The sequence below is a fragment of the Furipterus horrens genome, unplaced genomic scaffold (assembly GCF_987537825.1).
Source record: "Furipterus horrens unplaced genomic scaffold, mFurHor1.1.pri manual_scaffold_2, whole genome shotgun sequence".
Taxonomy (NCBI): Eukaryota; Metazoa; Chordata; class Mammalia; order Chiroptera; family Furipteridae; genus Furipterus; species Furipterus horrens.
Genome location: NW_028327172.1, coordinates 174018873 through 174044252, shown reverse-complemented (window position 1 = coordinate 174044252; position 25380 = coordinate 174018873). Strand labels below are relative to the sequence as shown.

Below are 25380 nucleotides of genomic sequence, written 5' to 3'. Positions count from 1 at the left end.
AATAAATATACAATTTTTATAAATAAATTCTGGGATTTTTTGGGTTTCCCCCTATATGTTTTTCATATTTTTTATTTAAACAAATATCAAATAAATTTGTTAGCACAAAAGTTAGATCATCATATCATTTTCAACTTTGAATATTTCTCCCTAGGCAATGATTTTTTAAGACAATTTAACCATGAGGTTCATTATAGCTATTTTATTTTATTTTATTTTTATTTATTTTTTTTTTTTGGAGGGACTGGTTCTTTATTTTAAAAAGACATTTGTCAATTTTCAGTACCAAAATAGTTGTACTATTGGTTTCTCTTTCTGCCAATCGGTCCCCAAAGAGACCACATCAAAGCAGAGTACATTTTAAGCCAATAAGCTGAAGGATGCAAACCTAACAGACCTCACAGAAACCTCACTGATAAGGGGATACTGGGTAAGGAAAGAAACTTAAACATCAGCACACTGCCAGCCCAGACTGTAGAGCACTTTCACAGCCAGATGGGGTGGCCAGTGCGCCCCAACCCCAAAGAAGCGAAGTTTCAAAATAATATAAAATTTAAAAACAGTTTTGTACATAAACTATTCAAAATTTCTCCAGCACTAACTGATAAAAAGCACAATGAGATGGCACTTTTAGAGACAGCAGCTTCAGACCCAGAAAAGGGTAATGAGATGAGTTTCATATGGTTAAATCAGTGGCAAAAACATAATATTCTTTCTTTCAAGGAGGCATGAGAGCGAATAATTGGTCACTTCAACATCAGGGGCACATAATCCACTTTGTGAGCCACTGAGAAAGGGGTAGAGGTGGGACAAGGATTTGGTCTCAGACAGAGGTATCACCATTTTAATTTGGTCACTTTTGATGAAAAAAAAAATTACCTTAAAGCTGAAACCTGAACATCAATTTTTTTTTGGCTAACTCCTCCTGTAATCACCTTTCTGGTTTGGCTGGTACTCTGCACAAATCAGTGATGCCCCACAGTGAGTCTTTCTCTGGGCTCTGTTTGGCTCTCAGTAAGGCAGGCCCATACCCTTTCCCGCCTCTGTGGAGAAGACAATACGGGTTAAGCTGAAAAATTACCTTCTAAAAGTGAAAGGGATTAGACTGCTACTTGAGAACTATGGATATGGAATGTTTTACAAATGGTTGCTACAACAAAAAGGTAATTACAAAATGTGTACATCACAACATGCTTTTAAAGACAATCTGCATTGTGCTCACATTCCCTTAAATGTTGTTCCCAAAGGTGCTCAACCTCTAGCCCAACTGTAATCTATGGGAGAGGCAAGGACAGTCTGGCGGGGGGGAGAGGGGTGGAAAAAAATTGGGTGAGGATGGCGGGTAGGGAAAAGCAAAAGGAGAAAGCAGCCTTTCGGTTAAAGATCAGCCCTCAGTTTAAAGGTCAGCTTCTGGCAGGCTGGCCTCAGGCGGAGTCAGGGTCACAGGGAGGAGCAGCGGCAGGGCAGGACTTGGGTGGCTCTACATCTCATTCAGGTCAAGCAGAGTCTGGTCCAGCATCCTTTGTGTACAGAGGTGTTCCTCTTTGGTGCATTTCAGTTTATCTTCCAAGTCATCAGTTGTCTTTTCCAGCTTGGCTACCGATCAAACTCAGCACGGGTCTCTGCCTCCTTGAGTTTATCAGTAAGAATCTTTATCTCCTCCTCATATTTGTCTTCTTTTTGAGAGTACTTCTCTGCCTGAGCCTCAAGAGACTTGAGGTTGTTGGTGACATTCTTCAGCTCCTCCTCCAGCTCAGAACACTTAGACTCTGCCAGCTCAGCTCGTTCCTCTGTGCGTTCCAAATCTCCCTCAATAATCACCAACTTACGAGCCACCTCTTCATACTTCCTATCTGCCTCTTCTGCAATGTGCTTAGCTTCCTTGAGTTGGATTTCCTGGAGTTCCATCTTTTCTTCATCTTTTAAAGCTCTGTTTTCAATAACCTTCATACCTCTCTCGCTCTCATCGGCAGCTTTCTCAGCTTCCTCCAGCTTTTGCAGGGCAGTGGCTAGGCGCTCCTGAGCACGGTCCAGCTCCTCTTCAACCAACTGGATCCTACGGTTCAAGGAGGCCACCTCAGCCTCAGCCTGTTCCCGGGCCCGCCTTTCCCCCTCCACTTCCCGCTGGAGGCCCTCGGCCCTCTCCTCTGCATCATCGGCCTGCTGCTGCAGAACTTGGATCTTGCGCTTCACCGCCTCGATGGTGGTGATCCCAGCCATGGTGCCCACCCAGCTCCTGCTCCCACTCGGTTTCCTGCCTTCTCGGCTAGGCAATGCAGCCACTCCTCACTCTACTTCTGCCTGCTCCGCCCTCCATTATAGCTATTTTAATTAGTAAATTGCTTTTGAGTGGTTCACAGACCTTATAGATTAAGGAAAATGTTTTACAGTATTTTACAATACTATAATTTTAAAAAAAAACATGCTTTGTCTTTAGTATTTAAAGGCAAACAAAAAATCTAGATCTGCCTTACTTTTTAATAAACTTCTTATTTCTTATTATTTCTTTGAACCGCACCAGGATACAGAGGTGCAAAACCAGGAACAACCAACTGTAAGTTTACTTTAATTATTTCTGCTAGAGAATGAATTTCCAAGTACAACAATTCTGCAAAGTTCAATAATACCTCTGTCTAAAAACTAAATAAATAAACTCCATAAAGAATCTAGTAATTATTGTAAAAACTGTTCAGCAAACCATCATATGAATCAACCTCAATGTTCATCTGTAAATTTTAAAGACATTTTATAGCCTAAGTCATATGGTTTCCATTTTCATGTGTATTGAGCAAATGATAAAACTGCCTGAGAATTTAAAATTGAGAAGAAAATTAATTTAATGTCTCTCGAGCCTATTTTTTAAGACTTTGGGAAACATTCTGCTCTGAGCACATTTGAATATTATCCTGCACTTGTATTTACTTCCTCCTTTTGTTTCCCAAATATGTTTAAATTAATATATTTAAATGTTTCTCTTTATGAGAAATGTTTGTAGTGTAACTTTGTTGATTTGTTTCCATTTACACAGGAAAATCTGAAAACATATTTGATAACTACACATAATCAGAACAGAGACCAATAAAAATAGAAAATTCCCTAAATGATGTTTAATGGATAACAGTAAACTGAAAAACGTTAAAGTATAAATCCACGAATTCTCCCACACACATCATATTATTTTATTGTTCTGCTATAATTAGTTTAGGAAAAAAAGTCCCCTCACCTGAATATCCATATAAATTAAAATTTAAACAATTATTAATATGTGGTGAGACTGCATATATACATACACACATCTATATAAAAACATATATATTTCTCTGTGTGGTTTGTTTATGTATAATATGTCAAAGCTCTCTAGGAGATTTTTATAGCTGTTGCACTTACCATAATGCTCAACATTTACTGAGCACTCTTCATATCTGCCAATGTGGTTTACATTATAGATTAGGTCATCTAATTTGTTTGAAACTAATGTGATTTTTAATATTTGTTAAAAATTGAGTGGAAAGAAAGCGACACATCAAATCTTATAAATAATATGCTTGCTGGGTTTGCTACTTTTAATACTGTACTTAAGGTTAAATACTATAACATTATTTCAAAAAATCTTATTTAAGATATCTCCACATTCTACTCTACAGTAATACAATTTGGCATAATTTATTTTTTGCAGTGTCGTGAGAATGGTAAAAGATTGTTTGATCAAAAGACAGTAAAATATATTCCAATTCATTATATTCTGAAGAGATATCCTCATTCCGAATTCAATTACTACCAATATAGGCCAGCTGTACCAATTAATAACCAATATATGTCTATCCCATATTATGCAAAACAAGTATCAGTTAGACCACATACTCAAATATCTCAATGGCAAGCCTTGCCAAATATCTACCCACCCACTGTGGTATGTCACCCATACCTACATCCATCATTTATTGCCGTTCCACCAAAGAAAATTCAGGATAAGACAGTTATCCCTATGGTCAACACCATTGCTGCTGTTGAACCTAGGCCTACTCCTACCATTGAACCAACTGCAGTTATTTCAGAAGTTTCCTCAGAATTCATCACAGGCACACTTGAGGATACCACAATCACATTTATTTCATCCATGGTCTAAAAACCCTATGGAAGCATCAAAGAAGACAATACAGGTAAATGAGCAAAAGAAAAAAAAGTAAAGACAAGATTTATGGATTTATCAATACAATAATAAAATTTAAATTATACTATTTATACTATCCATTCATACTAATGGATAAATTAAGTCTGTTATGAGGACAGGAAATGGGTTAATTATAATTTTAATTTGATGGTGTCATAGCATTGATACACTAGATTCTGTTCCAACAAAAAAATGAAAAATAATCTTATTTTACAAAATGAAGAAAACTTCCATATTTTATTATCAAATGTTTTTTGACAGTTGGAATGCTCCCAGAATTTATTAGTTTTATTTTATTACTATTCACACATAATAGAGTAAATATTATGTTATCTCATGATTTTTCTTATTTTCAAGAGGATATGAGTTTAAATACATATTAATCATTTAACAGTATTCTTGCACTTTAATTTTTGTATGAATGAAGGGAAAGGAAATATGTTTCCCATTTCCTTTATTTCAGATATCATTTGTGAAAGAATCCACGCTCTTAAGCACTACAAATTTATTTTATCCTAAAATAAACACATGGAAGAAATCTAATTTTTAGTTTGAAAGCATATCATATTAAAAGAGTACTTTCAGAACTTGAAGTGTAGTGTAAATTGTCTCTATTATTACTTGAGTCGATGAGTAATGGCAGAGTCTAAAACAATTTGAAACTTAGGGAAGAAGTTAAAGATTGACAAAGCAGAAAAGGACCAAAGAGTATAAAATAACTTGAAGAGAAAGTTACAAATTTTTGAGTGCAACAGATACTTTCAGTGCGTTATACTGCCTACATGTTTTATTATCTAAAATACAACACTGTTATGTGATTTAATGATAATAGAGTTAGATCAGAGAAGAATGTTTCTCTTATTTGTGTTGACCTTAGGCAAGTTTTAGTCCCTCTGAAATTTTATTTTCTCAGGATTTTGGTTACTATGAGATTTAAATGAGACTGCATATTGTAAAAGAATTATAGAATTTGATCAATCTGTACAATGTAATGCATTAGAAAAGATAAGGTAAAATTAATAAATATTAAGATTTACTTATAGCCAATACCTCACATCCTTATTGATATTAGATATGAAGGTTCAATTACTATGCCATCTATTTCCATATGGGCTGTCTAATTTGAAGAAAATAGCAACAAAAAACACTATCATTTACTTAGATCAGCACATGTGTAAATTGGAACCTAATGAACAAAACAAACAAATGAGCAAAATAGAACCAGAGTCATGGAAACAAAGAAAAGACTGAGAGTGACCAGAGTGGATGGGGAAGGGGGAGAAGTGCAGAGAGAAGGGAAAGTGAAGTAAATTTTTAAAATGTCTTTTTTTTTTTTTTTTTTTAGATTTTGCTGAAATCAATTCAAGCTTTCCTTTGGCCATTTGTCGGCCTTTAGTCAAGAGAAAATGTGATTTTCACAGATTCAACTCTGTCTCCTGCCCTTATATTGTACTTTCATGCAACATTTAATTTTTTGGCTTTTGTACAATAAAGCCAAATGAATGCAACTGGATCTCTTAACTTGAGAAGAGTCTGTGAATATGCTTCAGGGATCTTTAACACCTTAAAATTCCAAGGCAAATTTAATATGAGTTTGAGTACGCAAGTTTAACTGGGGACAAAGTTCATAATTACAACTGATTCTCAAAGTGCTCCATGGTCTAACACTGATTAAGAATATCTTCTCCAGGATAGCACTGGAACATCTAAATTTGCGGCCTAGTCATTGGGACTAGAGAAAAACTAAGTCATGGTGTTTGAATCCAGATGACCCCAAAGTGACTATTTGGAATTATGGGGACCCTACAGTTAGCATTAAATTTATGTCCCGAGATGTATTGCTAACTTTAGATCACTCCCAAGAGCAAATTCTAGGCATAGGCAGGCTACAGATAACCACAACTGCAAGAAGATTCATGGCAAGAATCAAGGAGTTGATTGAGGCTCTTAACCTGCATGACCAGTTTCCTCCAGGCTTGAAGCCACAGTCTCATATCTGTTCAAACACACACACACACGTCATGAAGCTTTTGGAATTGAAGTTACCCCAGTTTACAAAAAATTGATGAATACTCAAAGTACAAAAATATGACAGTTTTTCCTTTAATCAAATAGTACAGGAAAATGAATGGGTCATTTATATGCTTACTCCATATTCAATACATCATGCCAGGAAAAATATAAATCACTCAACCTCTGCAAAGTGCTTACTGGTCATCCATAAAATCTTTTGCTGAAATCCCCAATAGATGTGCTATTATTTGGAATGATTTATGAACCTTTATTTTCTGTCTTTTTCAAATGCTAGAGTCTGGAAGAGAGGCATAGTCAGGAATATGATATAACTAAGCTTCAACTACTATAACAATTAATGTCTTGAAAAGCAATTTAAAAATATGAAAGAGGTCAAATTTAAATTATTAATTTTTTAAAAGTTGCCCTGGCTAGATGGCTCAGGTGGCTGGAGCATCATCCTGTACACCAAAAGTTTGTGTATTCAATTCCTGGTCAGGACATATACCTAGATTGCAATCCAATCCCCAGTCACAGCATGTTCACAAGGCAACTGATAAATATTTCTCTTTCACATTTCTCTCTTTCTCTCTCTCTCTCTCTCTCTCTCTCTCTCTCTCTCTCTCTCTCTCTCTCTCTCTCTCTCTCTCTCTTTCTCTCTCTCTCTTCCTCTTTTCTGCTCTCTCTAAAATCAATGAACATATCCCCTGGTGTAGATTTTTTTTTTTTAATGTAGCAGCCTCAAAAAGTTAGCAACAGTTCTAAGTTTATAAGGCAAAGAAAATGGGCCCACCAGTCCTACAACCACAAGGAACTGAATTTTGCCAACAACCCAAATGAGGAAAAAACAGAGGTTACCCAAGAGACTCCAAGAAAGAAAGTCTGCTTACACCTTGGTTTAAATCTGGTGAGACCCATAGCATATTTCTGACTTTAAAAACTGCAATATAAAAAATTTATGGTAACTTTTTATGGCAGAATAACAAACTAATACAATAAAGTTTTTTAGATTTCACTGAAGAATTTGAACATATCATTAAATTTAGTATTTTATGATATTGTAAATGCCAATTATTTTAAAATTTTATATTCTCTTTGTTGCATATATATATAAATATAATTGATTTTATTAACTTTATATAATGACATTGCTATATTCTCTTAGTAATTCTGATCATTTTCCTGTACATTTTTCTGAATTTTTTACATATAACACATGTCTGTACATTGTGAGAATTTTCTTTCTGTCTTTCTAGCCTTTTATTTACTGTCTTTGATAGGACCTCCAGTATAATATTGTATAGAACAAGTGATCAGGCATCTATTGTTTTGTAGCAAGAGCTAAATAATACTTATTTCTTGTTAGATTCATCTAATCATTGAGCACTAGTTTGAAATGAATGGAGAAACTCAATTTCTGATGATCTCATCTGTTTCAGGATAAAATAAGAATGCACATATGGATGAATAGCTAGGCATAGAAGGCAGAAAAATAAAAGAATATGGACTGGGAAAACAGATTAATATAAAATCAATGGCAGCTATTCAACTATTTTGTCCAGGGAATATAAGCATATAGGAATTAACTCAAAAACTAAACTATAAATTTCTCTTAAAAGAGATTTTAAATAAATCTGTATGCTATTATAAAGCCATTATACATTATAAAGTCAGAAATTTGGGGAAAAATAATATTTTTTTTACTACAGGCAAATTTCATTTTACTGTAAGTATACTTACTTCCACATTGTTGAATATATGGGCCCAAATAGTTCCATAAATCTGTAACTGAAATGTTGTGTCTATACTTCAGAAAACACCACATTGAGTGTTAAAGTACACGTTTAAATTTTTACTTATTTATCCATTCAATAAACAAATTTACTAGCTTAAATTATAAGCTATTGGGGGAAATCATATTTCATTATTCTTGAAAATGCTGAGTTAAAGATGATGACTATGAGCGAAGAAAAATAAACACTAGCAGAAAATTAAAAATGTAAAAGATAAAAACATTTCACAGTGAAATTAACTGAAAGAAATATATATTTTAAAGAATTTGTATATGTACATATAAGGTCTCTCCAGAAAATGTCCACCCATTGGTGATATAATGAGAACAGTTTGCATGACATCAATATAACCTGGGGGTGGTAGGTGCTGTTGAGTGAGTATGTATACTGTGTGATTGTCACATTCAACATGACTGAGCTAGTACAGCAATAAATCTGCATGAAATTTGAGTTAAACTTCAACATTCCTCTGCAGAAACTATTTGGATGATTCAAAAGGCCTAATTCACCATCGTGGAAAACAGTATGGAATTTTCTCAGAAAACTGAAAATGGAACTGCCTTTTGATCTTGCAATTCCACTACTAGGATTATACTCTACAAATCCTGAAACACCAATTCAGAAGAACCTATGCACTCATATGTTCATAGCAGTGCTATTTAGAATAGCCAAATGCAGGAGACAGCCTAAGTGCCCATCAGTGGATGAGTGGATCAAAGAACTGCGGTACATTTACATGATGGAATTCTATGCAGCAGAAAGAAAGAAGGAATTCCTGCCTTTTTTGACAACATGGGTGGAAACTGCAGAGTATAATGCTTAGTGAAATAAGCCAGGCAGGAAAAGAAAAATACTATATGATATCACCTAATACAGGAACATAATGAACAAAACAAATGAGCAAAATAGAACCAGAGGCATGGAAACAAGGAACAGACTGACAGTGACCAGAGGGGAGTGGGGATGGGGAGAAGGAGGTAAAGAAGGGGAATGGTCTAGTCAAGGAACTAGTATAAATGACCCATGGACATAGGCAACAGGGTGGGGATCGACTGTGGGAGAGAGGGGAGGTGAGCGGGGCAGGGGAGAGCAATGAGGAAAGATGGGACAACTGTAATAGAACAACAATAAAAAAAAGGAAAGGAAAAAAAAAAAAAGAAGTCTTAATTCAGAAGGCCACAGCTATGGGCAACTGGTGATTAGCAGCTTCATTTTCACAACAGTGCTCCCACTCATGCATCACATCTCATGCAGAGTGTTTTGGTGAAACATCAAATCACCTAGCTGACTCAGCCCCCCTACAACCCATATTTGGTGCCCTGCAACATCTGACTTTTCGCAAAACTAAAATCACCTTTGAAAGGGAAGAGATTTCAGACCATCAATGAGATGCAGGAAAATATGACGGTGCAGCTGATGACAATTGGGAGAACTGTGTGAGGTCTTAAGGTGTCTACTTTGAAGAGGACTGAGGTGTCATTGTCTTATGTACAATGTTTCTTGTATCTTGTATCTTCTTTAATAAAGGTCTATTTTTCATAGTATGTGGCTGGATACTTTCTGAACACTCCTTATATATATATATCAGAATGAAGATATCTCCACTTAATACATTTTATTGTTCTTCAAATGACACTGTATCTGCAAATTCTCACCTAGTTTTGAATTGCTACCTACTATCTGGAATTAGCTAAGAGACCATAGTTTCTATTTATGCAATCATTCTTCCTTCTTTCCAAAAATTATATATAATATATTTATTTTTCTTTCAAATTTCTACTAGACAATAATTTTGCATTGCCTTAATTTTCTAAATGTTATATTTTAGGACAGATGGGTAAGTAAGTCTAAAATTCCCTTCTATAATTATTGGATATAAACCATGTGTCAGCAATTAGTCTCCTATTTTTTTTCAAAACAACCTGATAGAAATACATCTAAGGTCAAGTTAATATACTAAAATTTGACAGAAATATGTCCAGAAATATTTTGTTTAATCTCAGTTGATGTTTAAGTATGAAATTATTAACAATTTATCTTTTCCATATCAATAACATGTTAATAAATACATAATATGTTTACTGATGATCACTAAAAGCTTTTCTAAAAGTTCACATTGGCAAATGCATGAATAATTTTTACATAAACTTAGAGTTTGTTATATGATAAAATTTCCATATAAGGTTCTTTCTTGTAAAATTGTTAAGTATAAATTCAAATGAGTACTGTTAAGTAATAAACTGTGTTAGAGAATATGCAAACCAGTTTTTAACCTTCAAAGTTATTTCTACTATATTCCATTTTCAATAAAAATAAGAACCATAAATTGAAACACCTAAAATAATATTGACTTCATAAAAGTGTCATTAGTGTTCCAAAGTAATGACATGCATAAAAGAGAAAGGAGTCACACCTCATTATGAATCAAATCGGTGTGTCAGTCATGCATATATATAATTTTATTAACTTTAAAGTGATTACCTTAATTCTTAGCAAAGACAATATTGTGTATTGTTATTGCGCAGCATTCATTATCACACAACCATCCAGTCATTCAAGGGCAGCCAAACCCTGACTTGGATCTTCATGAGATTCTTGGAAGAAAAGGTGATGAAAATTTGTCCGAAAGAAAGGCTGAGTGGAAGTGTACTTGCTAAGTTAACCAGCTATCAATGGATCAAAGCCACTCTTTTCTGTTTGTGTTATACTGCTTTCCAACAAATCCCTAACCCATCAAAGTAGGAACCAAGTCTGTCTTGTTCCTACTGAATTCACAGTACCTTCCACAGGGTTGATATCTAAAAAAAATCTGTTAAATGAGTAAATAATTCAAAGTTGTCATTCCAAATAATGTTAACATTAAAAGTTATATTAAGTATATCGATAAGTAATAAATTATTAGGAAGACTCAATGCACAAGTTAAATTGTAAATATATTGTCACATAGTGGTCTAGAGTTTGCAAAGTAAATGAATATTCTAATTTAATTTTAACACCAATTCTTTCAAGTAAATAGATCAGGGATGATTCTCACTTATAGATGAGAAAACAGCATTGCAAACAAGTTCACCAAGCTCACATAGTAATAAAATGACAGAGCTAGGAGTTAAACCTAGGTTTTCTGAGTCCAAGGTTAGTAGTCTTTTTACCATTCTAAAATTGCCCTTAAAACCTTTTTCTATTATTTTCTCAAACACAATGGTGATTATTCACAGTTATTTAGTTGAGAATCAGATAATTTGACATTTCTTCCAGTGTGTGGTTTAACATAGGTGAATATGAGAAAATGGTAAACCAGAATAAAATTAATAAAAACAAGTATGCCAAATGAAATTATCTGAATTTCTCATTGCATAACCAGAACAAATGAAAAAGGATTCATAAAGTAGATTGTGAGATAATTAAATGTGTGCTCTTCAAAATTTGAGGAATTCTAGGTAAAAAAGGGAGTGGGATGGGGTGCAGTGGGGTGGACATATTTCACTAGCATGGGCTCTTTGAAATTATGTGTTTATCTGTTTTAATTCAGTGGCAGAAAGAGTATACCTTCTTATTACATTCTTTCAGACATTTATCTCTTCAATTCTCTTAAACTTTGGAATATTGAAGTAAACTGCAAAAATAAACTTGATCAAATTTCAAAATTTGGGAAATGTTTGACAAAATATAAATTATTTCATAACTGCATTTCAAAAACTGAATAATAGTTTCTTGAAATGAATGATATACACAAAAGTTATATATTTTAACTATCAGATTTTTGTGAATTTTCTTTTAACTATCAGGTTTTATCAAGTAAAAGATAAAAATGGAGTTCTCAATGTTCTTGGCACAGAAAATCTAAAGGGAAATTTTTTAAGATTAAACTGAAATAATCCCACATATGAATATTTCTTTCCTAGTCATCGCTTACAACCACAACCAATAGGGAAAAAGTAGGAGGTGCTAAGGGAAGGCACTGTTGCCTTATTAGGTGGAAGAACCATGCAATTAGTTCTTTTTACATCTGCAAGCATTAAGTCTCACAGGCACTGGATGGATCGAAAAGCAGCAAGTCCTGACCGAGATCCCAAAGGGGCAGTGCTTTCAAGGTAATTGTGTGGGTAATGACAATGCTTCTAGAATCTTCTTTTCTCTATTAACACCATGTTTCTTAATTGAGAAGAGGCTAGAGCTTCAATTTTGGACAGGCTGTGTCAAAGGTACAACAGTACAACCAAATGGATGCTGTTTCTGAGTAGAAAAGCAGGAGATCATATAGGCATATTGCTATAGAGGGAGAGACAAATAGGTCTGACACCAGGATCCTAATGTGGAAAGGAAGAAAGAAAGTTCATAAACATTTAAAAAGAACTTCAGAGAGGTATAAAGAAAACCAGGATAAGATGGTTTCACAGAAGCCAAGAGAAGAGAGATGGACTCCTTATCATACACTAGAGAGAATTCTCTCCTGTAAGGTAAGAGTTATTGACAATGAGCACCTCATTAGCTACCTTTATTGGAGTTGTTTAAATATTTACATAGAACAAACGCCCCTATTTCAGTGAATTGTGTAGTAGAATATGTATATAAAGGCCCTCAAGAAAAAAAAAAAGATTCTCACAAGTGTGCACACACACACACACAGAATGTGGGTGAGACTGGAGAGGTGTGACTGAAAATCAATGAAAGGCAGGACTGCAACTAGTTTTGTAAGCCACTTGAGGATATTTTTTTTTGGCTTTAGATTAAAATGCAATGGGAAACCAGTGAACATTTTAACCAGAGAACTAGAATAATCATATTCATAATTTATAAATATCACAATGACTGTAGTTAATTAATAACAGCATTGTGGGCCAGTTAAGAGACTGCTTTGGTAATCATGAAAATTGAAACCTCAGTAGGTCAAGGACATTATATCTACATCTTCTAGAACAGTGCTGACTACATAATAATATTTGCTGAGTTAAGAAGTAGCCCAAATGAGATATGATGCTAATTTGCATAGGATGCTATTGGTGAAGATAAGAGAAGTGAACTGATTGAAAACACTCTCTAGGAAGTAAAATATAATGAGGATTAAGTGACTGATGGACATGGGAGAATGAAAAAGAGAGTCAAGACTGACTCAGGTTTCCAGCTTACACTAACTACTGGTGAATAATGCACCATTCACTGCAATGGGGAGCACTTAGGAGAGACTGTTTTATGAGAAAAGATAGTGATGTAAACTAATTCAGTTCAGACTCCAGCTGAAGCACCATGTGGTTTCAAAGGTTTTCTGTAGATGATCTAAAAGTTGATCTGTTGGCACTGATGGCAGTTAAAGATGGGGTTCCACCATCATTCTCACAAGCCACATACCACTAGAACTAGCTCATTTATACTGAGCTCCCCTAAGGGAATTCTTAACATAGGTACAGGCTGCCTTTAGTTTTCATTTTTCTTTCACAAAATTCTGGTGTAAGGAGTCTTTTTTCTGTATACCCATCATAATGAACTGGCATCATGGAAACATCATATACTTTGCTCCCACATGACCATCTTACATCAGAAAGAACACAATAGTATTTTTCAAAAATTAGATTAATACAGATCAGAAATAGAGTTCATAATTCAATAAGTTTAATTGTGATGTGAACCTCATCTAAAAATGAATTGGCAACAAAGTACACAATATCTCATAAAATATTTTAAGAATAGTATGTAGACCAAAAATATAAATTGGAGGGAGAAAAAGAGCAAAAAACAATATCATCTGAGGACCTCATGAAACTTGTCTTTGCAACACAGTAAAACATAGGACACCATGTTACCTGTCATATATATAGGAACTAAGTTCCATAAGTTGACCTCTCAACTTGATAACATACCATATACCTTCCTAGAACTCTCTTTATGTCACAGCTGCTACAATTTTCCTAAATCATGGGAGTTGGGAGGGTAAGGCAAGTAGGATTTGTGTGTGTGCGTGCACAGATACACATATGCACACAGTGAGTGGTTAATGGGTAAATGAGGAATTTCTTAACTATTGTAATTCCCAATAGAAGATGAAGTTCTCCTTATAGGTGAGAATTTAAAGAAGTCTCATTATCAAACCAAGTAAAAAAGCGAATATTTTAGTGTTTTTAAATAATGATGGTGTCTTAAAAAAATATGTATCTTTTCATTTCACATCCACATTTAAGTTTAATTTTAGAAAAAGAATTTTTTATTATTTAAATTGCTACTGAAATCTTAATTTTGTAGCACTGTGCAGTTCAGTAAAACTTATCTTTTCATCATCAAATTGCATAACAAGTATTTTCTCTTGTTTCTTTACTAATAGGTGTTAAGGGACAGGATGAAGACTTTAATCCTAACCGGACTTATTCTGGTCTTTGCCTTTTGTTTCTCGGTAAGATTCGACACACGTGAAAACTAAAAGAACAGCCTAAAATTGAGGGCTACATAACATTGAGATGGGGTTCAGAGTAAGATTGTCACATTGTATTTCTAAAGTCCAAACTGAGTCACATGAGATGGAAAGATACACAAACAATTACCTTCTACTTCTAATACCCATGGAAATATTCAAAATCACTTGGAATGTGAGGAGAAGCCAAAACAAAAGGAAGCATGGAAAGGAAGGAAAAGGAAAAAGAGGCAGAGAAGCAGAAAAGAATGACTATTAGTTGAGGAGCGTAAGGTATGAAAAAATCTCCAAATAAGTTTAGAGGAAGAAGTCACCAAGACTTTACTTCTCCTAATATCCAGGTTCACCTACCACCTCTATTTTAAGGGTAGTCCCTTATGAAGTTTGAAGAATGAGTGTGAGTTTATGTATATGGTGTTTGATTTTCACTCACCCTCCAAGTCTTATTATTAAGTTCTCACAGTCGAAGGCTATAATATATTCTTCTGCTTAAGATATAAACACAGTAAGCCCTGACCAGTGTGGTATAGTTGGTTGGGTGTCATCCTGCAAAGCAAAGTGTTGCTAGTTCAATTCCCACTCAGGGCACATGTCTGGGTTGTGGGCCAGGTCCCCAGCTGGGGGTGTGCAAGAGGCAACCAATCGGTTTCTCTCTCACATCAATGTTTCTCTCTGTGTCTTTCCCCCTCCTTTCCCTTCTCTCTAAAAATAAATAAATGTTAAAATTTAAAAATAAAAATAACACATAAGCATAGTGAAAAGGAAAACAGTCTCTTCTATTGGTATCTAAAATAAAATATAGTTATATGTCACAAATTTGATTTATCTGAAACATGACATGTTCAAATAGGTTTTATATACTTTTCTGAGCGAGCCTGGGTCTCTCGAGTATAATGGCCTTTGCTTTTATATATATATATTTCTTGCAGAATTTTTTTTAAATACCCTCTTCTGATTTAATTATATATGTACTCTTCACTAGCTCCTTATATCTCTCTTTGATTAGAGAGCATTGCTTCTAGTAATGTTAGAATTATAGGTCAGCTTCAAGCGTCTGTTCAATTCTGTTTAACCAGCCATGCTTCATTCCAAGGATCCTTTCCTTTCACGCCATCACTATTATTTTCTCATAGAATTCGTCCCACAGCATTCAATGCCTCAGACAAAGCTTTTATAAGCAAAAGTAACTTAATTTTTGTTGAATATTTCTAACATCCAACTTTCTGCTTTTAAATATTTCTCTTTCGTATAATTTCTAAACTAGACTTTTGTTATAATAATTTCAGTGAGATTCATGTAATATGGTTGCCTGTATGATTTTTTGCTTAATTCCTAAAGGACATGACAATGATATTCACTCTGCAGTCTCTAAGGGAAACACACGTTTTCTTAGATTTACTCATGGCATTCCAGGAAACCAGCTAATTGCATTTCATAAAATTATATTTTTGTATTTGGCTGGATTTTTATAGTAAACACTTTAGCATTGAAAGTAATGACCAGGTACTTTATCTAATCACCAATATATTTTGCCTTGTGGTTTTAAATTCATAGTACAATTTATTCCAAATTTATATCGCATTCAAATCCAAAGCACTTCTCAACCTAAAGAGAAGACCAATTTCTGTAATTGAAATAAAAATAGGAAACAATAATGGATTGAATATTTCACTTGGTAACGTCTTCTATTTTTACCCCCTGCAGTTCAGTACAAGTCAGCAAGCACAGCGCCTGGTGATAGGAAAGGCGATCAACAGTCAACCAGTGCAAAGTTCCCCTGCCAGGACACCACAAAGGAGGTCTCCGTCCAGCAAGGTCATTGGGAAACCTCAAGGCCATTCTCATGCGTCTGCCCCATCTGTATTGACTAACAAAGCAGCCAGCCAATTATCTTCAAATTCTAGGACATCAAATAAAAAGAAAAAATCTATCCAGGGATCAAAAAGACAAAGTATACAAGTCAGGCCTAAGAAAAATACACTGACTTCTACCAAGAAAGGATGGACCTCCTATTCATCTGCTCTAACAAGACAAAATACTCCATTAAGGGCAAGCAAAACTCTAAAACAGCCTAAAGAAAGTCAAAAGACAACTGTCCAGCAACACTCAAAATGGACTGTAGCAGCACCAAAACCACCTTCAGCCACAAAGAAAAGTCGAAATGCACCTGAAAAAACCCTGTCCATCTCTGGCAAAAGGGATCTGAATTTCCCAAGAACTGTTAAGGCAGCATTAAAAAGAATTTCAGCTGCAATGAAAAGTTCACAAAAATCTAAGAAAATCCAGTCTATACCTGCTAAGAAACAGTTAAAACAGCCCACAAGTGGGAGCACAGCTTCAAATATATCTCTACGTAAGAAGAACTTTCTAAAGAATTTTAAAAACACCTCGCCTGAATTATCAAAAAAACAATCACCTAAATCCAGAACGATAAAATCTTCCCCCCAAACCTCTTCAACTCCAAAGAAAAGATCAAGTAAATTTCACAGAACTCTGTCATCATCTGCCAAGAAAAAACAGAATCAGGCAAAAGCAGTTAAAGGAGTCCCCAAAAAAAGTTTAGCCAAAAAGAAAACTTTAAAGAAACAAAAAAATAAACAGTTAAGTCCAGTCAAAAAAGAGCCAACTAAGGCAACAGCAACAGGAGCAGATCCCAAAGCTAAAAAAAAAAATCTAACTAAGTCTAAAAAGACAGCATCAATATCCACCAAGAGAAACCTTAATCGACCAAGAGGAGTTGCACGAAAAAAGCAAAATTCTAAACCACCTTCCAAAAAACTGCTCAATCAGTCTAAATCTGCCCAAGCAGGACCAAAAAGATTTCTAGCAAATAAGAAAATTCAAAAGAAACAGCCCACCACAGGTAAAATGACTGCAAAGGGGCAGCCTGCATCTCTAACAGTAAAGAAAAGACCAAGTATATTAAAACAGAGATTGTCTAAACCTCTTAAGAAAGATGTAAATCAGCTTAAATCCCCTCGAAGAATGAAAATACCACCCCGCCTAGTAGGCAAAACTGTAAAACAATCTAAAAAAAGGAAATCTACACCTGCCAGAAAGAGGTTGAAATTATCTAAACCAAAAGGCTCAAACTCTGTTCAAGCTGCACAGAGAAAGTATCCACATAGAGTCATAATACCATTACCTTCACATGTTGCATCTTTATTTCATCACATTAAACTTCCTTGTCCAAGACCAAATCTACCACAAAAGTGCCCAACGCAGACCCATCAATTCTATCCACCTCCACCAAGACCATGGCCATATGATCCACATTCCCAGCACCAGCAGCATCCTCACCAACCTCATTTGCCTTCTAAGCTACCCTGTCATAAACCAAACCCTGCAAAAAAGCCAAGGGGCATTGAAAACATAACTGAAGGCCCAACCACTGTAACTAAAGGATATAATGCAGCCACTAGAACACCAGAAACTCTATGCCCAGTGGCTGCCACCACAGTCCAAGTGACATCAACTACTAACTCAGCAATAGGTGTTACCCCCACTACAACTGTCCCAACATCTCTGGTAGCCTCAGTGACACCTTCAGCAGAATACACATCACAAGAGTCTGCTGCTTCTAGTGCTGCAACCTCCATACACCTGGAGGCTGGCTCCACAACTCTCTTAATGTCTGCCTCCACCATTACACCTGATATTACCACAGAGGCCTCAGAAGATGAAGCAAACACAGCAGATGACGCCATTCTCCCAGATGATTCCACTACTCAAGTTGCTGTTACAACTTCAGCAAACACAGGAGCCACATCCCCTGCTATGGCTGCCACCACTGGTACAACCACAACCTCCATAAGTGGAGTCACAACTGTAACACCTTCCACAACTCCAGGGATTGATGTCACCAGCACTGGTGCTACCTCATCATTAGCCAGTGCTGCCACAACTCTTGCTCCTGCTGCCACAAAAGTACCCAAAACTTCTATGAATGCTATTGGTTCTGTCACAGACACAGCTGCCTCAGGTCTCACAATTGCATCGAGCTCTATAACCACCAGTGTGCCTGGTACTGCCACCACAGCTGCACTCATGTCTGCCATCACACCGGTGGGTGAGACCACCACTGAAACAGCAGATGACACAACCACTGATGCTGCCACCACTCCAACCGAAGGTGCCACAACTGCACCCACCGATGCCACGGCCCCTTCATCTGACTCCACAACCTTAGAAGCGAGCACCACCTCTGTGACTACTACTGTAACATCTGCTTCATCTGCAACCACAATTCCTATGACAGCCACCATGGCAACAGCTGCAACCTCCACAAGTCTTGCAATCATACCATCAGCCTCAGATGCCACAACCATTGCCAGTACGAGTATACCAGGGAGTGCCACCACCATCCCAGTTACTTCTGTCTCCATTCAACCTGGTTCTTCAGCCACTGAAGATACAACTAGAGAGAATGAGGCCATTACAGAATCTGTAGATATACCTACCCCTGCGGCTCCCACTATGCCTCCATCAGTTTCCGCCTCTACCACTGGGTCTGTCTGATGCGTTAGTCACTGGACTGAACTCTACCACCCCAAAATCTGAAATGCCTGCTTCCATTTGACTGCAATCACATTTTAGAAATGAGACCATTCTAGAAATTCTGCTTTTCCCTCTCACTTTTTAAATGTAGTCAATTTTACTCTTTAAGTTTTGTTCAATAAATCATTTTGAAAACCATTTGTTCCCTGTATGCATTTGTATCACTCGCATATTTGGAAATTAATTGAAAGATTAATATGGTTGTCCTTTTAAAAAGTTCCCAATATAAAAGACTTAAATATAAGGTTAACCAAGCTTAACTAAACTTCAGACAGGTTTCTTCCTGACTCTAAGCCCCTTGGAGTCTTAGGACATTTCTTTAGAAAACTGGCAATTATAAATTCTTTCTTGGTCACTTTGCAATACTGCCATCTTCATGAAAGCCTTTTTCCAACTTTGCAACCCTTAAGTGCCCCTAACACTCAGTCTCTACGGGAAGTTAGGAGCCTAAGTTAGATAAGCACCACTTAGCAAATACAGATGGTCTAATCGCAGAGAAAAACACTCAGAAACTCAAGAATTACACAGTGTTTTCAGCACATCCCATTTATCAGCATTCCAGTAGCATCCTTTAGCTCATTCCAGCACTTAAAAATCTCTCACATTTAGTTTCAGCAGACTTGACCATTGCAGTAGTCTTGAATGAAGTCTTTCTTACCTGTTTAATTTCATCCTGCAATTTTTGTTTCAACAAAGTAAATGCATGGAATGCAGAAATGATAAATACATAAAGCTTGAGCGAAAACTCCCATCAGCCAGTCTCCACAAGAAGATACCAAAGGAATGAAAACAAAGGTTCCATGCCCACTTACATAATCTGAGATATCTTTCCCATTTTACCTATTTTTAAAACCATGGAAAATATAATTACACTTTTTAGACTGAAATTTTGGATTAAGTGTAATAAATATACTTTTATTTTTATTTTAATTATATTTTATTGTTTATCCTATTACAACTGTCCCAATTTTCCCCCCGTTACCCCCTTCCACCTAGCCCTACTACTCCTTCAGGCAATTTTAAATCTATAGTGGTCCTTGGAAAAAAATAATACTAAGGGAAAACCACACAATATAACATGGAAATGAAATCGAGGGAGGGGAATATATGCATGGACTCTAAGGCTGCCCTGAAGGATGTGCTTGGTGTCTAACATTCAGGAGCTTAAATTTAAAAACCCAGATGAGAACAAAACAATGGGCATTGAGCCTACTCCAGAAAAATAGCTGGAACTGAGTTTCTCCACATAAACCTAGGACTCTCAAAAGCCACCTCTTTCAAGTGGATACAAAAAACTGATCACTGATAAAGGGAAGTGAGAAACAATGTTCTGTACTCACTTGAGTTAAAGACCATTTAATGGTACTATAATATACAGCACAGGAAATAGAGTCAATGACATCATAATGAATGTAAGTGGTGACAGTTACTAGACTCACTGTGACGATCACTTTGTGAAGTATATGAATGTTGAATCACTTAAAGTTAACAAGCACTCAATTAATTCTTGATTGATTAAACAAATGATAATGGACATGGTTATCATGTACATTCCTTTGGTCCTAAAATAGATTATAAATTCTTTGAGAGTAAGTGTTAAATCTTTGACTTCTGTTTTTCCCCCAGTGCCTTTCACAGACAATTAATAGATATTTGTTGAACCAATATATTCTCATCCATTCAATGTATGGTACTGAATTGGAGGTTCAATAAAACAAAATAAGAATTCTGTAAAAGTCATTTAGGGCTATGCATTTAGGCTTCATTTTTGCCATGTAAGAATCATAACTAAATGTGGGCACATAATTTGTTTTCTGCTTCAGTGTAATTATTTTAGTATACAGAAAAGCACTGGTGTTAGCCTAGTTACTCATTATAGAGGACAACTTCCAGAAATAGTGAGTAGTTCATTTACTGGAAAGCGTGTGAAAAAATAAATGAACTATTCACCTACATGAAGGCAGACGATGGATTAGGACTTCTTCTCTTTCTTTCTTTCTTTCTTTCTTTCTTTCTCTCTTTCTTTCTCTCTTTCTCTCTTTCTTTGTTTCTTTCTTTCTCTCTCTCTCTCTTTCTTTCTTTCTTTCTTTCTTTCTTTCTTTCTTTCTTTCTTTCTTTCTTTCCAATGTCTTTTTCTTTTATTGCTGTTCAATTATAGTTGTCCCACTTTTTTTTCCCATTGCTGTCTCCTGCCCCGTCCACACCCCATGCCCAGTCAATCCTCAGCCTGTTGTTTGTGTCCCTGGATCCTTCATACTTATTCTTGACTAGGATTAAGACTTCTTGAAGTATAGAAAAAGAATTTCAAAGATCAAGTTTCTTAACTGACAAAGCTTTGGTCTTCTTGTTCCAAGTTCACCTTTGGAAACCATGAAGTGGAAATCTTAGTTATCTAAGATCTTATAAAGATGAATCAGTGCCAACCAGTAATTCTGTGTCTGAATCTGGAGGCTTCCTTGAAATGAATAGAGCTGCAAATATCATCTTTAATTGAATGAACATTGCATCCTTAAGTATGTATTATTGCACTACCTTTCCAACTTCAGTTCTCTTGAATAAAAAAATTTTAATGTCACAAGTATGGTATTTCCAAGCTACTGAAGTAATAGCATTATACTTGTTCAACTCATGACACGTTGCTTATCTGAAGGTAATTTATAATGTACATAGATGATTTGTACATCAATACTCTGCCTGATAAAAAAAAGAACAATTGAATATAGTCTTGGACCTAACTTTAGGAATTCAGTATTTGTTCCAGTGCATAATAAAAGAATGTCAGCTACAAAATAAAAAAAAAGTATAAAGATGAGCCAGAGAATAGGGAAATTAAGGAAGCTTAAAGAAAAATAAACTGCAAGAAGTTTAATTTTTTCTTTCTACCTAGTAAGACCTAGTGAAATATATATCAAAAGCATTATGAATTTTAGGGTTACATGATATGAAAGAACTATGCTGAGTTAAAAAAAAAGTTGCAATTGTCAGTAAGTAAAGTTTTAGGTGTCTTCAGATGAGAACAGAGAGCAAGCTGATTGTGTTCAGAAGGAGTCTCTATATTGTTTTATAAAGGTATTGTTGCACCATGCCTTGCATAGCATAAAAATAAAGCCAATAGCATAAAAAATAATGTAATTTTGTATTTTTATGGAGGTTTTAAAATGTATACCAATGAATTACCTTAACAAGTAACACAGTAGGGATAACGTATTTTAGTGAATTCCACACAAATAAAAAATTAGCTTCAGAAACTGGAGTTAAGAGCTCTATCAGCAAGTGTAGAATTTACCAGAGGAAGCATCTGAGAGGACAGCATGGGATCTACACAAATCCAGTAGAAGAGGGAGCAGAGAGGGTGTTTCAATCCTGTTGATTTTTAAGTGATGTATTCTTCTATATTATAAATATAATTTTCAGACACTCAACCAAATATAATATTGTCCTTACAAAAACCAGAACCTCACAGGGTGAATCCTAATGTAAACTAATAAATGGAAATACATATTAAATAATATTATAGTGAATCAAATTTTTGCTGAGGAAGCAGAGGAAGGAGCAATTTTTTTAAATGACAGGAAAATGACACTAGAGTTTAGAGAGTTAATTTTTAAAAGGCTTCTTAATAGTTAAAACATGAGCCTTGCCCTTTTCAAGAAGATAAGTTAATTAGGTCACTTTGTGCCTGAGAGATGCTTGCACAAAAGCCAACAGCCACCTCCTCTCTTTTGTTTTGGGATTAGCTCAAAAGCAATCCCTTATATGTGAAGAGTCTTCTCTCTCCACTGCAATAAAGAAGAGAATTAGGAGCTTCTTTCTTAGATTTAGACTTCCTGCAAGGATTCACCTCTATCCACGCATTGCTGAGCCAGGCTGATTTGGTCAAGTTAAAACTAGAAGGCAACTGAAAGGAAGGATTCCTTCCCAAGGTAAATGTTTAAATAAGTCAGGTTTGGAGCCATTCTTTTACCAATTACTTAATTCTTTCTTCTTAAATTATGTTCTATTGTATTTTTTTATTATTATTTGTCCCCTTTATACCGCCCTCCCACACCACAATCACCACACTGTTGTTGTCCATGTCCACGTCCATGATTCCTTCTTCCTTTTCTCTCAATCCCTCCACCCTCTCACCTCCCTCTCTCTTTAGCTGTCATTGTTCTTGTCTGTCTCTTTTCTGCTTGTTAGTTCAGTTTGTTCATTAGATTCCACAAATGAGTGAAATCATATGGTATTTGTCTTTCTCTGACTGAGTTACTTCTCTCAGCATAATGTTCTCCGGGTCCATTCACATTGTCACAAAGGGTAAAGTTTTCTTCCTTTTTACAGTAGTATTCCACTGTGTAAATGTCCCATAGTTGTTTTATCCACTCGCATATTGATGGACATGTGGGCTGCTTCCATATCTTGGTGATTATAAATAACACTGCAATGAACATAGGGGTTCTTATATTCTTTTGAATTAGTATTTTGGGTTCCTTTAGATATATTCTCAGAGGTGGGATCACTGGGTCAAAAGGCAGTTCCATTTTTAATTTTTTGAGGTAACTCCATACTACTTTCCACAGTGGCTGCACCAATCGGCACTCACATCAACGGTGCAAAAGGGTTCCCTTTTCTCCACATCCTCACCAGCAGCTTGTTGTTTGTTGATTTATTGATGATGGCCATTCTGACAGGTGGGAGGTGATATCTCATTGTGGTTTTAATTTGCATTCTCTGATGATTAGTGACGTTGAACTTTTCATGTGTCTATTGGCCATCTGTATGTCCTCTTTGGAGAAGTGTCTATTCAGGTCCTTTGTCCATTTTTCAATTGGATTTGGGTTTGTTCTTTGTTGTTGTTTTTGTTTGTTTGTTTTGGTGTTGAGTTGTATAAGATTTTTTAAATAAATTTTGGATATTAAACCCTTATCAGATGTATTGGCCTACATGTTCTCCCATCAGAGTGTATTGGAAAAATTGGACAGACATGTGCAGAAAAATAAAATGAGACCACTTTCTTATGCCACACAGAAGAATAAATTCAAAATGGATTAAAGACTTAAATGTTAGACCAGAAACCATAAAAATTCTAGAAGGAAATATAGGCAGTAAAATCTCAGACAATGCTCATAGCAATACTTTATCTAATACATCTCCTCAGACAAGGGAAACAAACAAAAAATAATAATGAATGGGACTACATCAAACTAAAAGGGTTTTGCACAGCAAAGGAAACCATCACAAAATAATTCTTTCTTATAACCTTTTTCTTTAAGGAATACATACTTAGATAGATTTAAAATTCTGACTGAATTCGATAAATTAACTTTTATCTAAATGCTCCTGAAAGTGCAACAAATAGATAATTATTAACATGAGAACAAGGGTGAATTTATATGATGAAGTCCTCACTGAAGCAGTCTATCCAAAATATTTTTGCTAGTTAGATTGTTTACTCCTTGATTCTCTAAGTTATAGTAAAAAGCCAAAATTCTTCCTATTTGCACTGGTCGTTAAAATGGTACTGACCTTAGAATTAGAGTATTCTATTCCACATATTATCATTTCTAACAATGCACTAGAACATCTTGGACACTGTGTTTATCTTATTAAGTAAGCCAGCACTTTAGTTAATCTCAATAATATTAAAATAAAATAGAGATTATTTATGATGTTTTTAAAATTGTCACTTTAATTGTCAATATGTTAATGTAACATAGGACAATCTTGTACCTTAGTTGCAGGAAATAGCAAGACATGATGAAGATCCTAGTTCTGACTGTGACCATCTTGAATTCTGTGGTGTACTTCCCGGTAAGTTTCAGTATTTTGGATAACAGTATCCTTACAGAACTGAAAATTAGATGGTAGGAAAGAGTGGATTTAGATCATCAGCAAGAAAGAATATTTTGCTAAACAAAATATCACTGTAGTTTTAAAATTCTATTGTTCATAAATATCCTTTTAAAATTGATCACATATATAATAAATAAATACAACAGAAGGTATAATACATCATAGTAGAGAATCTGAATGGGATTTCTCTATACCTTCTATACTGTAAGAAACTTCTTACTGAATGTTTGCTACAGAACATCACCTGGATTTATATTCACAGAGTATACTTAAACTTAATTTATTAGCTGTTCCTTTCTACATTTATATTATATATTTCTAACTTGACTAACGTAACAATCAATGAATAAAAAATAAAGCAAAGACCTTCAGAATGTTTATTTGATCAATTTAATACAGTAACTATTAATTTCAGGTTTTTAATGAATATAATCTGTGAGGGGAGTATCACAAAATGTTGTACTTCTTTTCCTTTAGTATAATGAGAGTCAGAAAATACTGTCATATAAATCAGCATTTGTCCGCCAATACATCTTTGTTCCCATCAGACAAACGGCAGCAAGGCAACTCTTTTCCATCTCAAGAACAAAGGAAATTTCTGCACCTACAAA

At 35.3% G+C, this 25380-nt stretch overlaps 1 long non-coding RNA gene and 1 pseudogene across 1 annotated transcript in view; both read right to left on the bottom strand.

Moving 5' to 3' along the window:
• The window catches only part of LOC150020026 (uncharacterized), a 47291-nt gene extending 22528 nt beyond the window's left edge, over window positions 1-24763 (bottom strand). Inside the window, exon 1 of the long non-coding RNA XR_016509106.1 lies at window positions 24647-24763. This is a non-coding gene — a long non-coding RNA (uncharacterized LOC150020026). The remainder of the gene's footprint in view (window positions 1-24646) is intronic.
• LOC150020027 (uncharacterized) lies at window positions 866-2300 on the bottom strand (annotated as a pseudogene).
• Window positions 24764-25380: the final 617 nt, after the last annotated feature.